This window comes from Ambystoma mexicanum, chromosome 3q (assembly GCF_040938575.1).
Source record: "Ambystoma mexicanum isolate Mex_15411 chromosome 3q, UKY_AmexF1_1, whole genome shotgun sequence".
NCBI classification, from domain to species: domain Eukaryota; kingdom Metazoa; phylum Chordata; class Amphibia; order Caudata; family Ambystomatidae; genus Ambystoma; species Ambystoma mexicanum.
This window is the reverse complement of record NC_090926.1, coordinates 135,243,742-135,258,677: the sequence shown is the minus strand read 5'-3', so window position 1 is coordinate 135,258,677 and position 14,936 is coordinate 135,243,742. Positions and strand designations below refer to the sequence as shown.

Sequence of the window (14,936 nt, the reverse complement as noted above, 5' to 3'; positions counted from 1 at the left end):
ACAAGTCTCTGAATGCAAGCATTATGTACTACGCCTTTGCTCTTATTGTTAAAATTGGCAGAATGTATGCCATAAGAAATCCATCCTTGGTTTTGCAATGCGGTCAGGCAGAAGGCATGACTTCAATGCGACACTTTCACTGGAAACATTTCAGATCTACCTCACTTGAGGATCAATGAAAAAAAAAAAAGACTTTACACTAAATCCAACTTCCTTTCATTTGAATTAGGTTATACACCTTGATACCCATTACCATTCCCTGTGATGTCTGCTATAAAGCAACTGATGATGTGTTGAAACTCGGCTCCCATTAATAGATCACTTTGCGAGCAATGTTTTTATTTCTGGGATGATGCTGTAACTAGCAGTACTGAAGAACATTAAAAGAAACACAACACGCTCTTGCTGTGCGTGCCAAATCGCATCTATACTGTTGGTGACTAATACGTATGGAGAGTGATACGCTTAATACAAAAAGATGATTTTTTCAAACAGTTGAAAGTAACGTCCAGAAAAAAACGCTGTCAAACACTTCGTTTAACTAGCAATAAGAGGCATTTTTCTATAATCGGTTTCTTTTCCTGTTTTTCTGGTCTTGGTCATTCTTTAATGATGTGCACATCTACAGTTAATCCTAATGGGTTATGGTTTAAACTTTACAACACTTGCTATCCACCACAAAGTGTGAAGGGGTGTGGCATGTTGCTGTGGAGATGTGTGTGCAACTTTCAGAATTCACACTTTGGCATCACAGGAAAGCCGACTCAGTGTTTCCATCTTCGGAAGTCGATGCAATAAGTACCACACAATGAGCTGCCAGGATCCTCTCTGTGATGCAGAGCCTTGCTCAGGCAGTATTGTGCACCATTGTTGTAGAAAAAGAGAGAATTTACTTTTCTAATTCTACTGCTAACCCAGCAAGGAAATTTGAGTTGTGGTGATGCAAGTACAGATGAAACGTGATAATGTTTGAATAATCAAAGAGAAAATGCTATTAGTAGATGTCAAATAATTTCATTCATAACTATACAACTGTGATGGCTTTGCCTCAAAATGCTAGCAGTTCGCTCCTTTAAGGAGACACCTGCAGTGGTTTTGACTGAACATGCCAAGTTTTCTCCCTCTAAAGTTTAACTTGCAATAAATGGCGTTGCCCCAACATTCAAGTATTTGCCCCTATAAGGGCACACTTGTGAGGGCTTTGCCTTAACATGCCAGTATTTGTCTATGTATGTAATTTACATTAAGCAATAGAAATTGCAGAGTAGCTCTTGGGAGGAGAGAGAGCATAGTAAGCAGGGGAATCATCCCTGACGTCTTTATGCCCAAGCATGGCGTGGCAGAGCAAAGTCATGGAGTCATGTGACTTTCAGGCAGGCAAGAAACGCTAGATTGAGATTCCAGAGAGCTGAAGAATCCTGCAATGGGAGAACTTTTGCCTGAAAACAAAGTTCCGCACCAGTTGGTGGAGTGACAACAGCTGCATCGTGGTGGACGTAGGGTCCAGCCAATGATGCCGAGACAGCCGTAGGAGTGAGTGCTACAAGCTCCCGGATGCCTGTGTCCGTAGACGGCATCCCCCTGCCAGGGAGCAGAGAACAGAATGAGATGCCACTGAGACCAGATACAGAGAAGAGGAATCGGGAAACTGAAGACCTGACTGTGCACCAAGCCCCACAAGGTTCCCCTGCGTCAGAAGAGGTATCCGGGAGAGCAGGCAAGGCAGGAGACTGCACGGACAACATAAGAGGAAGAGAAACTTTGCATAATCACACATGTGAAAGTCGAACATTAAATAATCAGAATTGGAGTTACATTAAGTCAATACAATGCGTGAGGAATAACGCTGTATGGGAAACTTATCAAAAGTGGAAGCAAATACCCTGCGAGGAAGGGAGAAGCCCCATGTATAGAGCCTTAAGGAGAGGAGAGAGTCCATCATGAACCAGTGTGGCAAGTGTTATGAAAAGAGGCTTAAGCGAACAGAATCGGAAAAGGGACAATCCAGTACCACAAACTCAGGAGAGGGGAAACCATATTTGGCAGGAAGTCATACAAACCCCAGGGACGATGACTCCTCAAGACTATAAATACTAAGGTGAAAGACACGAGGGAGAGAAAGTGTTCCAAGGACAAATGTCCTAGGTCTGCCATTAAAGACACTACAAAACTCACAAGTCTATGGGAAGAGCTACAGGAGCTCTTGAGGAAAGTATAGAGAGACCAATAGGGAAGAACTGAAGGAAGCACGTATTCGAAACAGAGACATTGGAGTATCAATAACCCAAGATATAAGATACTGAATGAAAGAGAAGCCGCTGGAAGGAAGGCAAGAAGAAAACGACCAAGAGAAGAGACACATTCTTTTGGCCCCTTTTTGAGTTATTCACTTTAGTGCTAGGGGTCAAATAGAGTTAGGTTTTCGGATGGAGGGCAGTTACTTTTGGACTTCCCAAAGACAGACGAGCACCATAGTCAATTTAGATAGGTAGGGTGATCCCTTTAGTAAAAAGGAAGGATAGGCCTTTTTACATATAATTGTAGTAAATAGAAGTAACATGTCCTTAATGTGTGCGCGACTCCTTTCAACCCGCCACAGCGCATAATAAAAAATAGACATCAGGAAAGGTAAATATTTATAAATGGAAACCTCGAAAGAGAAAATAGACATATATCACCACATTAAAGGTTGAAAAAATCTACTTCACGTTAGCTATTTGCATTACTACCCATCAATACCCTCTGCATTGCAACTACATAATCTAGCTAACTATGGTCTCACACTCCTCCGACTCTGGCTTCTGAGTTTCTTGCACTTTATGTACTGTCTTTCGTTATATCTGCACACTGAGGCCTATGGTCGTGTTGCGCATAATACAAATTTCTTAATAAAACTATGTACAAGCCCCAATGGCTTTGTGTTCGCTCTAGCAGATCTGGATTTACTCAGCGAGGTTTCACATCAAGGCACTCATTTATGTCAATTCAGTTATCTGTGGCCTGCCCTTGCCTTAATACCCTTGTTCCTCTCTAACAGAGTCAGACAACGATACAGAACTAGTGTTACTCTAAATAATTTTCAACTCTTAATTGGTGGTTTCATTTTCTAGTCCTACGCCAATTACATCAGGTAGATCAACGGAAATCCATCTAAATGTCCAGAAACAAATCTAGGATCGCTCTCTAGCCATCACAACATGGATGTGTTCAAACTGAACCCAACCAAATGGAGCAGATTATTTTTTGCAATTCATCTGCTGTAGAGGTTTCTTATTTTTGTGGTCCTCAACTTTGGGAACCTCTGTGTTGTGTTAACTCGAGCAAGAAACATGGTAATGGTGTCCAACTTAAAACGTTCCTTGGCCCCTCCAATTGGCTTGTGTCAGATGTTGGCTTTTATACACGTTTCAGCTGCATTTCACTTTTCCTCATCATCAACTCTCATGAGTGTCTCGTGGCATTACTGTCTGGATTTACTATAGCCAGCTTTTGTTGTCTAGGTGCACACCTTGTTACTTAACACCAATTTAGTTCAATTTAAAGAATGTAGTAGGGTGCAGCGGGGAAAAAACAACCCTGACACAAGGTTGTATAACTAATTAGAACAGCAAATGGCCACCCACTTGTATAACACTGCCGCCTCCTACACACCTATTTGTATTGTGATCCAATCAATATTTTGATTTCTATTTTATATACATTCAATAATAAAAGGCTTTAGATTTTCTGTTAACAAAATATATTTCATATGGGATACATTACTCACCGTAATTGTATTTCTGATGCTTGTATCTGCTTAGATTCACATGCTATGCATAGGCCGACATCTAGTGGAAGCTGCATAGCATTACAGTTGTTGTTTTTCAAAATTCGAAAAGGGACGTCGACCGGGCGTGCCAGGAATACTATCCCTAGTGTGATGTCCACTGTACCCATGAACTCTCACGCGTCGAGGACCCTCAGATGACCTGAGGTGAGGTTGCATGAAGTGTCATGAGTACACCGAGGGTGTCTGACCCTCAAGTAACACCCAAAGACACTCTAGCTCACCCATCATGGGTCCTGCCTCCTCTCGGAGGAAGCACTACAGATACCACCTTCATCATTGGGTTCATCAGTACATCATTCATGGATTTTCAGCCACAGCACCGAGACTACAGCAATAGTAATTGATTTCAATTATGTCACTTTGGCCTGGTGCTCGCCTGGTGTCCAACCCACACTCTACCACAGAGGACTGGCCATCCCCACACACCAGTTTTTCTCTCAAATGGTTACACTAGAACCTATTATCACCAGTGTCTACAACGCTAAATAAATTGAAATGTGCAACAACCACCAACACTGTACACCTTTGGCAGCAATGTTTTCAACCTTATTGTTGCCCGCTATGTTGTGTTGTCTTTTATGCACAATTGTACACTAATGCCAACCATGTCTACAATCTGCATGTGCCTCCGGCAGAAATCCTCAGTCCAAAACTGTTGATTTAGGTGTTGATTTAGGTGCTGTATAATTTTTTCTGTATCTAGAGCAATAGCCGATGCCTCACGGGCCTCAACAGGAGTCCACTCCACCTAGACATACTCTTAGTCCATGTGTCACACACACCGTGACACTTTCTGTATGTGTCCACCAATAGCAGAGGCTATGTCACGCCCCACCGGACTACATCACCCATCATCCCCCGCGTCTCGCACTTCGATGAGGATACCACGCATAGCCATCTGATTGGCTCCCGCGGGCAGCCTCTGTCTGACCGCGGGCTCCCATTGGCCTGTTTTCAGCAACAGGCAGTGTTTTAAACAGACAGCCACGGCTTCCTCGGCCACCGACTAACACGGCTCTCAGCAATCCCCGCGCATCACGGCAGCCTAACATCACGACCACGGTAAGTTTTCCTCGACTCAAACGCCGTGCAGCACGCACCGGGTCATATCACTAGCACGTCCTGCCCACTCGTAACGTAGTGATCAGTCTCACTTGAGGCACCCATCCACCAGCTCACCAGGGCTTCGCTCCTGTTTCAAGTAGCCGCCATTATCTGGTCCTTCAAAAGGGCAAACTGTATTTATGTTTGGAACACTGTGTGTCCCAGGAGCCAGTGGCGTCCCTCTCAGTTCGGTAACCTTTGCACTTACCCCTGCGCTGGGTAAGCTTTTTTGAGATGCACTACAAGTTAAGCCTTCCAGATGCACAACTTGTGCACCACACTCGAGTTATTATTTACACCACCAACGCTGTACTCCAGGCACCACCACTGAGCTCACATTAGTACTCAGTGTCTTTAGAGCAATAACAGCACCTCCTCGCTTGTCCACCATACCCAGGGTCACTCTTGATCTTCCTCATGACACGTGAGCGCACAGGGTATTTCGACACGGTTGACAAAATAGTCACCAATTGCCTCCGACTTGTGCCGGTCACGAACACCATCCAGCACTCTCGAATCCCCACGATTATGGGTTACCACACACCTGTTTTTCTACTCTCCTTCCAGACCTGCGTTAATATTGGCCCACTCCGGTACCGTGAGACTCTGAACCACGTCGGCCTCTAGGAAACTACAGCCGACCCACCCAGTGCCAGTATTGCACCGGTTATCCTGCATTCATTTTGAATTTCCCGACAGCATCCCTAAAAGACAGGCTCCAACTAAGCCACTTTCTTTGGCCGAAACACACCCTGTGTCACACCCTGTGTCGAACTACGTGACACAACTGTATCACTACCTTGTATTTGTCATATTCAAAGATTGTTGTGTGCACTTTTTGTTTACCACGCCTCAGACCATCCCCAGTCTCAGGCTCGTGTTTTTCCTGTACCAGCGGGTTCTTGTACCCCCTCGATCTGTAAGGAAACATGTATCCCAATGTAGTTTTGACCTCTACACTCCAGAGGCCGACACCTATTCGTGTTACTACTGTATAACTAACTTTGTCCGTTCGTTTGTTTCAACCATCTTTCCTGCTTATCGGAAGAAATGTAAAGTAAATTGTTGAGCCACTAACTACTTCCTGTGTGATTACATAATAAACACACACACAGCACTTTTGTGTCTCTGTATTGGATCTCCTCATCCTGATTATTTGTTTATGATATTTATACCCACCTGGGTAAATTAGGACCCCCGCCAGGTGCCCTATGATTTATAGTATATTGAGTACAGTTGTATCCAAGCAGATATATACAGAAAGCTCATCTATCATCAATGCACCTTCTCCCATTGGAGGATGGGTGGGCAAATGTGAATCCAAGCATCAGAAATAAAATTACGGTGAGTAATGTATCCCTTCTGAGGCTTGTGGAATCTGCTTAGATCACATGCTATGCATAGATTAGCGAGCAGTGTTATGAGAAGGTGGTGGGTCGTGAGAAGGAGCAACAGCAAATAGATGTTTTAGAACCGCTTGTCCCACCTGTTTATCTGTCTTGGAATGTGTGTAAATGCAGTAGTGCTGAGTGAAGGTATGTACTGAGCTCCATGTAGCTGCATTGCAAATTCTGTTTAGGGGGACATTTGCAATAAAGGCTAAAGTAGCCCCAGTGCTCCGTGTGGAGTGGGCTCTTGGTGTAAAAGGCAGTGTCTTGTCTGAATAGCATAATTGTACACATTTGACTATCGATCTGGAGATGGCGTTCTTTAAAATGTGTTCTCCTTCTCTGCCTGTAGCTATGGAGAAAAACAGTTGATCAGTCTTCCTTAGCGGTCTGGTTTTATTTACCTAGTAGAGAACCGCCCTCCTCGCATCTAGTGTTTGGAGTTTAACCTCAGCTGAGCTAGTTGGCTTCCGGAAGAAGGCTGGAAGCTCAATGGATTGGTTTACATGAAATTTGGAAATGAATTTAGGTGAAAACCTAGGATGAGTTGTCTTCATGGCTAATAAAGAAAGAGTCCGGCATTGACAATGCTTGGAGTTCGCTGACTCTTCTTATGGAAGTAATAGCCACTAAGAAGGCAGTCTTGTAGGTAATGGGTTTAAGACTAGCTTGGTGCAGATGCTCAAAGGGGGGGTCCCATGAGGTTCGCTAGTACTACATTGAGATCCCAGCCAGGCGGGGGATTAGAAATTGGAGAGTGGAGTCTCTTTACTCCCTCCATAAATGCTTTAATGACTGGCACTTTCCACCACAAGACTTTACTTTGAGAGGTGGTGTAAGCTGATAAAGCTGCTGTTACGCTCACCTGGTATCCACGGGGATGCCACCCAGCCCTGGTTGGATGATTTGCACTCTCAAACCCTCTCCCGGTCCCTTGGTAAGGCCTCTGGTTAAAGATGGGTCTGCAATATAGGAGAGCTGGATTCAATACCAGATTGTCTATGTTTTCCCACCTCCCTTGGCCTCAACTCCTTCCTCCCCATTGGGCCTTCTCCTCACCTTAATATTGTAAGAGGTGGATTCTCCGTCCTGCTCCTCATGGCAGGGGCGCGTAGATGTGGGGGGGCGAGCAGCGACCAAGTTACTTCACTGGTGCAAGCCCCTTGTGGGAATCCAGGCCTGCTGCGACTCCGTAGGTTTGCTGCTTTACAGTCTTTATATGCAGTTCTTATGTTCCTCTTAGTTCGAATAATAATGTCTTGCTTCTTTCCTTTTAGGTATGGAAAGGTATTTTGGTGTTGTCATGCAGTTTGAAGAGGAGCATGGGCCGGTAGGCGAACGCGCAGTGTGCGCGATGCTTTCCGGCGAGTAATGCGCAATGCGCGGCACTGTTTCACCTTTTATATTACTAACCTGTGTCTTTTCTCTCCTTGCAGGTTGCGATGTTCCTCGCCGAGCGCCGTAATGTTCCAACAATGATACTGACCAGGAGAGGACTACACTGGTAAGAATTGTGTGGCTTTCTTCATTCGGGAGGAAACGTGAGTAAACGCTTACTAATGCAGTCTTTCTTTCTCCTCTTTCCAGGTTATGGTATTCCAGGATGCATGCGGTGCCGGATGATGGAGTTCGTACCTTCAGGTGAGTGGAACTGAAGTCAATGGTGGATTGAAGACAGGATACTGTTCGAGGTAAGTTTCGTAGTGTTCTTTCTCTCGTTGCAGGTCCTTGGTTTCAGGTAAGCTGGCATCAAAGAGCTGGACACGGTGAGCATTACGCTGCCCACAGCAGAATAACGTAAAGCATGTTCTGCTGTTTGAGTGTGGTTTAAATAGTCTCAGGTAAAGTAGTCCAGGTAAAATAGTCCCAGGCCTGCCACACCCAAAGTAGTCCAGGTAAAGTAGTCCAAGGCCTGCCACACCCAAAAGACTAGACCGCATAGCTCAGTTCCTTGTAACTGAGCTCTGTGTGTGCCTCCATGTTGGCTGAACCCCCCCCACCCCCCCCCCAAGTTAAATAGTCCCAAGTAAATAGTCCCATTCTAATGTTGGTCTTCATGATGGTTATGAGCCTGTCGCCAAAGGCGGCAGGACTGACTCCAAAAGAGTCTTGGATGAGTTTTAAAGCCTTTGACCTGGCCCTAACTGGAAGGCTGACTTGCCAGTGAGGGCCAAGGGTCATGACAGCTGCTAGGTGGACCTTTATAGTGTTAAAGACTTACCCCGAATCCAACAAGTGAAGCATATAATTTAGAATGTGTGATGGGGTACATTCTATGGGGTTTATTTGTTTAGACTGGAACCACATGACAAATCTTCTCCACTTGTCGAAATAGCAGTGTCTAGTGTTTGGTTTCCGTGCCTCCTTGAGGATATCCATACACCGCAGTGGAAGATTAAGGTGCCCAAACTCTATGACTTCAGGAGCCATGCTGCCAAGTTCATGGAGTGTGGTTGTGGGTATACCGTTGTCCCCCCGTGTTGTGTTAACAGGTTGATCTGGTACGGAAGCTTGATGGGAATCGCACATCGCCAGCTTGGGCAGATGTGGGTACCACGGTTGTCTCATCCACATAGGACCAACTAGGATGAGCGTCATTCGTTCTCTGTATTTTGTTCACTATTCTGCCGATCAATGGTGTCGGGGGGGCGGAGGGGAGCGTAAGTAAATTTCCTCGACCAGTTCATCCATAGGGCGTTCCCCTTGGAGTCTGGTTGGGAGAACCTGGGCGCGAAGTCTGGGCATTGCTCGTTTTCTCTTGTAGCAAACAAGTCTAGCGTAGGGAAACCCTATTGAGAGAAGATGTGACCTACAACATGTGGGAGTAGTTGCCGCTCGTGTTCTTCTGGCAGTGGATCTTCGCTGAGAGAGTCTGCTAGAGTGTTGAGTACCCCTGGAACATGCTGGGAGGACAGGGACATCCCTCGTCTGAGTGCCCACCCTCCATATTTTCTGAGCTAACCTGGATAGATTTGGAGTGTGCGTGCCCCCCTGTTTGTTGATATGAAACATGGCAGTGGTGCGATCTGTTCGGACTTGGACTGACTGGTTTGTCAGATGCCCTTCGAAAGCTTGTAGAGCCTTGAAGACTGCTAATGGTTCCAGTAGATTGATATGGTTCTGTGCTGTGACTTGTGTCCACAGACCGTGTATTGTGTGGTGAAGGTAATGGGCCCCCCATCTGGAAAGTGACGCGTCTGTTGTAACGATCGCTAACACTTCCGGTTCGTTGAAGGGTTTCCCCATTCATTACATTTTCTCTTGTCCACCAGCATAGGTTTTGAACTAGAGTAGGCGAAACAACCACTAGATCGCCCCGCTGACCACTTGCCTGAGACCATTGTTTCATCAACCATTCCTGCATTGGTTGCACGCGCAGGCGTGCGTATGGGAGCAGATAAATGCACAATGCCATCATGCCTAGTAAACACATACGCTTATCTGGAGATCGGCTTGATACTGGGATATTTGCTGAAGTTTTGTACCCTCTCCATGGATGGGAAGGCTAAGCCTGTCCTTGTATCTAGAACAGTTCATAGGAACTGTTTTGGTGCATCTGGTACCAGACTTGACTTTTTCTCGTTTATCAAGAAGCCCAATTGGAAAAGAAGGTTTATGGTTCTTTGCCTGTTTATCTTGTAAAGCTGGTAAGTTTCTCCCGTGATCAGCCAGTCGTCCAGGTAGGGGTACACTGGAATAGCCTCCCTGCGTCAGTGCGCTGCCACCACTGCCAGTACCTTGGTGATTACCCTTGGAGCTGAGGCTATCCCAAAGGGTAGCACCTTGAATTGATAGTGCTGGTCTGCTATTTTGAAACTCAAGAACCTTCTGTGCGCAGGGAACATTGAAATATGAAAAAAGCATCTTTCATGTCCAATGTTGCCATGTAATCCCCCCGTTTTAATAGTGGAATTACCTCTTGTAGTGTTGTCATGCGGAAATTTTGTGGCTTGATATATTTGTTTGCAGGGCGCAAGTCTAATACTGGGCGCATGGTTGGATCTTTTTTAGGAAGTACGATGAATAAATACCCTTGTTTACCTCGTTGGCTGGCACGATCTCGATAGCGTCCTTGAGGACTAGTGCTGCGATTTCTTCCATCAAGACGAGCTGTTATTCTCTTGATGAACTTTCCTGGTGCGGGAGAAGATTTGATGGAATCCCCAGGAGTTTGATGCAAGAACCTCTCGCTACCGTAGATAACACCCACTTGTCTGTGGTTATCCCTTCCCTTGCGTGGGTGAAGTTTGCAATCCGTCCCCCGACTGGTGAGGCATGGGAGAGAACCTTTAGAGGGGCGTCATTGTTTGGAAGGGGTTGCCTGACCGCGGCCTCTGCGTTGGCCTCTAGGATAACCTTGGGACGCTTGTTGGTTGTTATTCCACGAGGAGCTCTGGTTCTGACCATTCCCGGAGCCTCTGAGAATTTTGGCGGTGAAAATGCTGAAAATTGTTACCCCGTCTTTGCCCGTCTGCTTGTTAGTAAGCTGGCCAAGGGACTTGAGAGTCTCGTAGTCTTCATTGGCTGACTTCAGCGGATCTTCTACTGCTTAGCCAAATAAAACATTGGGTTGTATTGGCATATTGAGCAGGGTAGCCTAACCGACGAAGCCAGCCATGGCGCTTGAGGATGGTGCCTTCTGTAATAAGGCAAGGGAGAGTATTGTGGGACTGGAGAGTCCATAGCAAAGACCACTGATTCGTTATCATTATAGTCCTGACCCCCGTCCTCATCCCCAATGTCATCCTCATCATAGTATGCATCATGGTCTAGATACTCTTCCGCCTCTGCATGTAGGTCATAAAGACTAGTGGAGATGTGTGTCTTTTGTGGAAGGCGCATCATAAATCTCTGCAGCGGGGGAGTGGGGTGGGGGGAGATCTTTTCCCTGACGGTTGGGAAGACGTGCAGGGTTGAGAAGTTGCAGGTATGGTTTTGGAACGGGATGCCTGAATGGTAGGAGGTGTATTCATTAAACTTTCAAGAGCCTGGGGGTGCTCTTCAAAAAAGTTCGCAAAAAAAGACATCCTGCTCATAACTCGGTCCATGTCTTTGGCTGACCATTTGGCAGAGGTTGGAATGATCCCAGGGGGAAGGAATGGCAGGCGTGGAGGGTTTAGGCAAGTTACTGTCTCCCTCCTCTACTTCTATCAGGATTTGATCTGGTTCTGGAGAAATGTCCTCTGCTGGGATCTCATCAGGCTCTTGTGGATCTTTACTAAGAAGTTTGTCTTTACTTTTGACCTGAAGGCTTTTATTGTTATCCTTCTGGGAAGAATCCCTGACTCTATGTTTCTCTTTGTGATTAGGGCTCTTGGAGGATGACTTTTTAGAACTAGAACCCTTAGTTTGACCCTTGGGGACATGTTTCTTTATTGAATGTGACAGTCCTGACTCTTCAAGCGTCCCCCCCCCCAGGAGTGGGTCGAGTTTCGGCACTGGGAAGGGCTTTACCGGTGTCTTTCGTCGTCTTACGGTCAGTAGAAAGGGTCTTATGCTCGGCATCCTTGGTCGTATGGGGCCTGTCATGAGGCAGTCGAGACTCGGAGTGCCCAGAAGAAAGCGAATCTGTAGATTTGCCCCTAGATTCCGATTCTCGGCGTGTGAGACACATCGCCGTGGGGTATGTCTGTGGTGTAGGAAAGTGTAGTGGCTTTGCCGCCGGATGTCGTCCCCACGAAAGAGCCACTGGCCTGTCTACTAGGGTCAGGGGATAGCACTGGGGAACGAGGATGTTCCCTGCCACCCTCGCCGTCCGAAAGGATGGCGTTGCTGCAGGCTTTGGAGTCTTCCTCCACCTCCATGGCAGCCTCGGCCTGCATGGCGTGGTGGGCCCAACGTTTTGTCCTGAGGTCCTTAAGGGTTTTTGGCAGGAGCAATTTACAGGCTCGACAGTGAGTCTCGTCCTGGTCTCGATTAAGGCAGAGGCTGCACACTATATGCTTATCGATCCACGTATATTTTTTGTTACAGGACGGCCAAAACTCCATGTTTGGGGTAGGCAGCAGGGCAAACATGGAAAGGGGTGGAAATATACATTTTGTAATGACCGCCCCGCACTCTGCCTACTGTAAGGTCCTAGGCCCGGTGGGCCTTCCAAGGCCGATAGAAATCAGTCAAAGATCTTCATCTGACGGTTCTTCTTGTCCTTGTTGAGTTCTTCACTGCGTCGAGACACGGCGGTTGAAAAAGGACAGAAAGAGTAATTATTATTAACACTTTATGAAGTCAATGGCGTACCTTTCTGACATGAGGTAGCATGAGGAGTAGCGTGAGTACAGAGTATCCAAGCAGATAAGACTACAAGCATCCATGCGCCTTCTCTCACAGGGGAGGAAGGGCAGGCGCATGTGAATATAAGCAGATACAAGCATCAGACATACGATTACGGTGAGTAATGTATCCCTTCTGAGGCTTGTGGAATCTGCTTAGATCACATGCTGTGCATAGATAAGCGAGCCGTGTTAGAAGGAGGAGGTGGGATGTGAGAAGGGTCATGAGCGAACAAAAATGTCTTAGAACCGCTTGTCCCACTTGAGTATCTGTCTTGGAATAAGTGTCAATGCAGTAGTGCTGAGTAAAGGTGTGAATAGAGCTCCATGTAGCTGCTTTGCAAATGGTGTCAAGGGGTACATTTGCAATGAAAGCCAGAGCAGCTCCAGTACCTCTTGTAGAGTGGGCCCTCGGCGTAAAAGGCAGTGTTTTATTTGAAAGGGAACAGCACAGTTGGATACATCCAACTATCCACCTAGAGATGGCATTCTTAGAGATGCAATCTCCCTCTCTGCCCAGAGCTATGGAGACGAACAGTTGATCTGTCTTCCTTAGCGGCCCGGTCTTGTCTACATAGTAGAGGACTGCCCTCCTCACATCTAGTGTGTGGAGTTTCACCTCAGCAGAGCTTTTGGGTTCCTGGAAGAAGGCCGTTAGCTCAATAGACTGTGTGATCATGGAATATGGAGAATATTGAAATTAACTTAGGTGAGAACCAAGGGTGAGTGCGTAAAACCAGTTTATCCTTATGAACAGTAAAGAAAGGATCCTGCACTGACAGCTTGAATTTCACTGACCCTTCTTATGGATGTGATGACTACTAAGAAGGCAGTTTTATAAGTCAAGTGTTTGAGACTAGATTTGTGCATGGGCTCAAAGGGGGGGTCCCACGAGCTTAGCAAGTACCACATTAAGGTCCCAACCTGGTGGTGGGTTAGAAATTGGAGGGTGGAGTCTTTTTACCCCTTCCATTAATGCTTTGACAACTGGCACTTTCCACCATGACACCTTGTTATAGGAAGTGGTGTAGGCTGATAAAGCTGCCAGGTGCACTTTAAGTGAGTTAAACACTAACCCTGCATCCAACAGGTGGAGCATATAGGTGACGACATTAGAAGGAGTACAATCAACTGGGTTGATTTGCTTATTCTGGCACCAAATAAGAAATTGTTTCCCTTTGTCAAAATAACAGTGCCTTGTGTTAGGTTTTCTTGACTCTTTCAAGATATCCATACATCTCTGGGGTAAATCGAGATGCCCGAACTCTAGGACTTTAGGAGCCATGCTGCCAAGTTCATTGAGTTGGGCTGAGGATGCACTGTTAGGTCCTCGTGCTGGGAGAGTAGGTTGTACCGGCACGGGAGTTTGATGGGGTCGCACACCGCCAATTTGTGTAGGTGTGGGTACCACGGTTGTCTCGCCCACATAGGAGCAACTATGATGAGCGTCATCGGTTCCCTGTGGATCTTGTTGACCACCTTCCTCATCAGAGGGGATGGTGGAAAAGCATAGGCAAACATCCCTGACCAATTCATCCATAGGGTGTTCCCCTTGGAGCCTGGCTGGGGAAACCTGGATGCGAAGTCTGGGCATTGCCTGTTTTCGCTTGTGGCGAATAGGTCTATAATGGGGAAACCCCGCTGAGAGAAGAGGTCTCCAACGACTTCTTCGTGTAGTGTCCACTCGTGTTCTTCTGGAAAGAGATCCCTGCTCACCTATTACGCAATTTCACTCTGTGCTATGACATGCTCGAGTAATTTTCTTTGTTAAATCTGACAATTGGAAATCATTGGTAATTTAAGTCACTTCTCTTGTTGCATAGTTTGTGGTATTGATTCCGCTTTTTCTTTGTTTCGTTGTCCTTATTTCAGCCTTTCCGCGATTGCAAGGTCATTTGAGGTATGCAATTAATTTTACCTAATGGTTCACCCTTCCCTTTGGCTTTCCTAGACTTGTGACTTATAGTTTGGATTATTATTTTAAAGAATCACTTTCTGGCATTGTCCCCCTTTACACTGTGAAGTCCTTTAGCTGAATCTAAGGTAATTATCCATGACATAGTTCTGGGTCTATAATACAAGCCTTATTTTGGCATGACTCTGTGTACTTTTTGGTTCCTGATTGCACTGCTATAGTTGCTTCCCGATCTCTAATTCTGCATTACTATTCCCTTTACATGCTTCTTCCGGCTACCCAACAATCTTCAATCAATCACATTCTACAATTTGGGGTATTTAATTTGTTTTTCAATTATATGTATCCTTATTATTTTTACACATTGTTTATTTAATTTTTTGCGCAAATATTTGTCATGCATCTTGCCAAACTACCCCTCACCTGCC

The 14,936-nt window shown here is 46.0% G+C and overlaps 1 protein-coding gene across 2 annotated transcripts in view; it reads right to left on the bottom strand.

The window, feature by feature from the left end:
• Window positions 1-14,936, bottom strand: part of AAAS (aladin WD repeat nucleoporin) — a 730,668-nt gene that overhangs the window by 546,215 nt on the left and 169,517 nt on the right. The window lies entirely within an intron of this gene.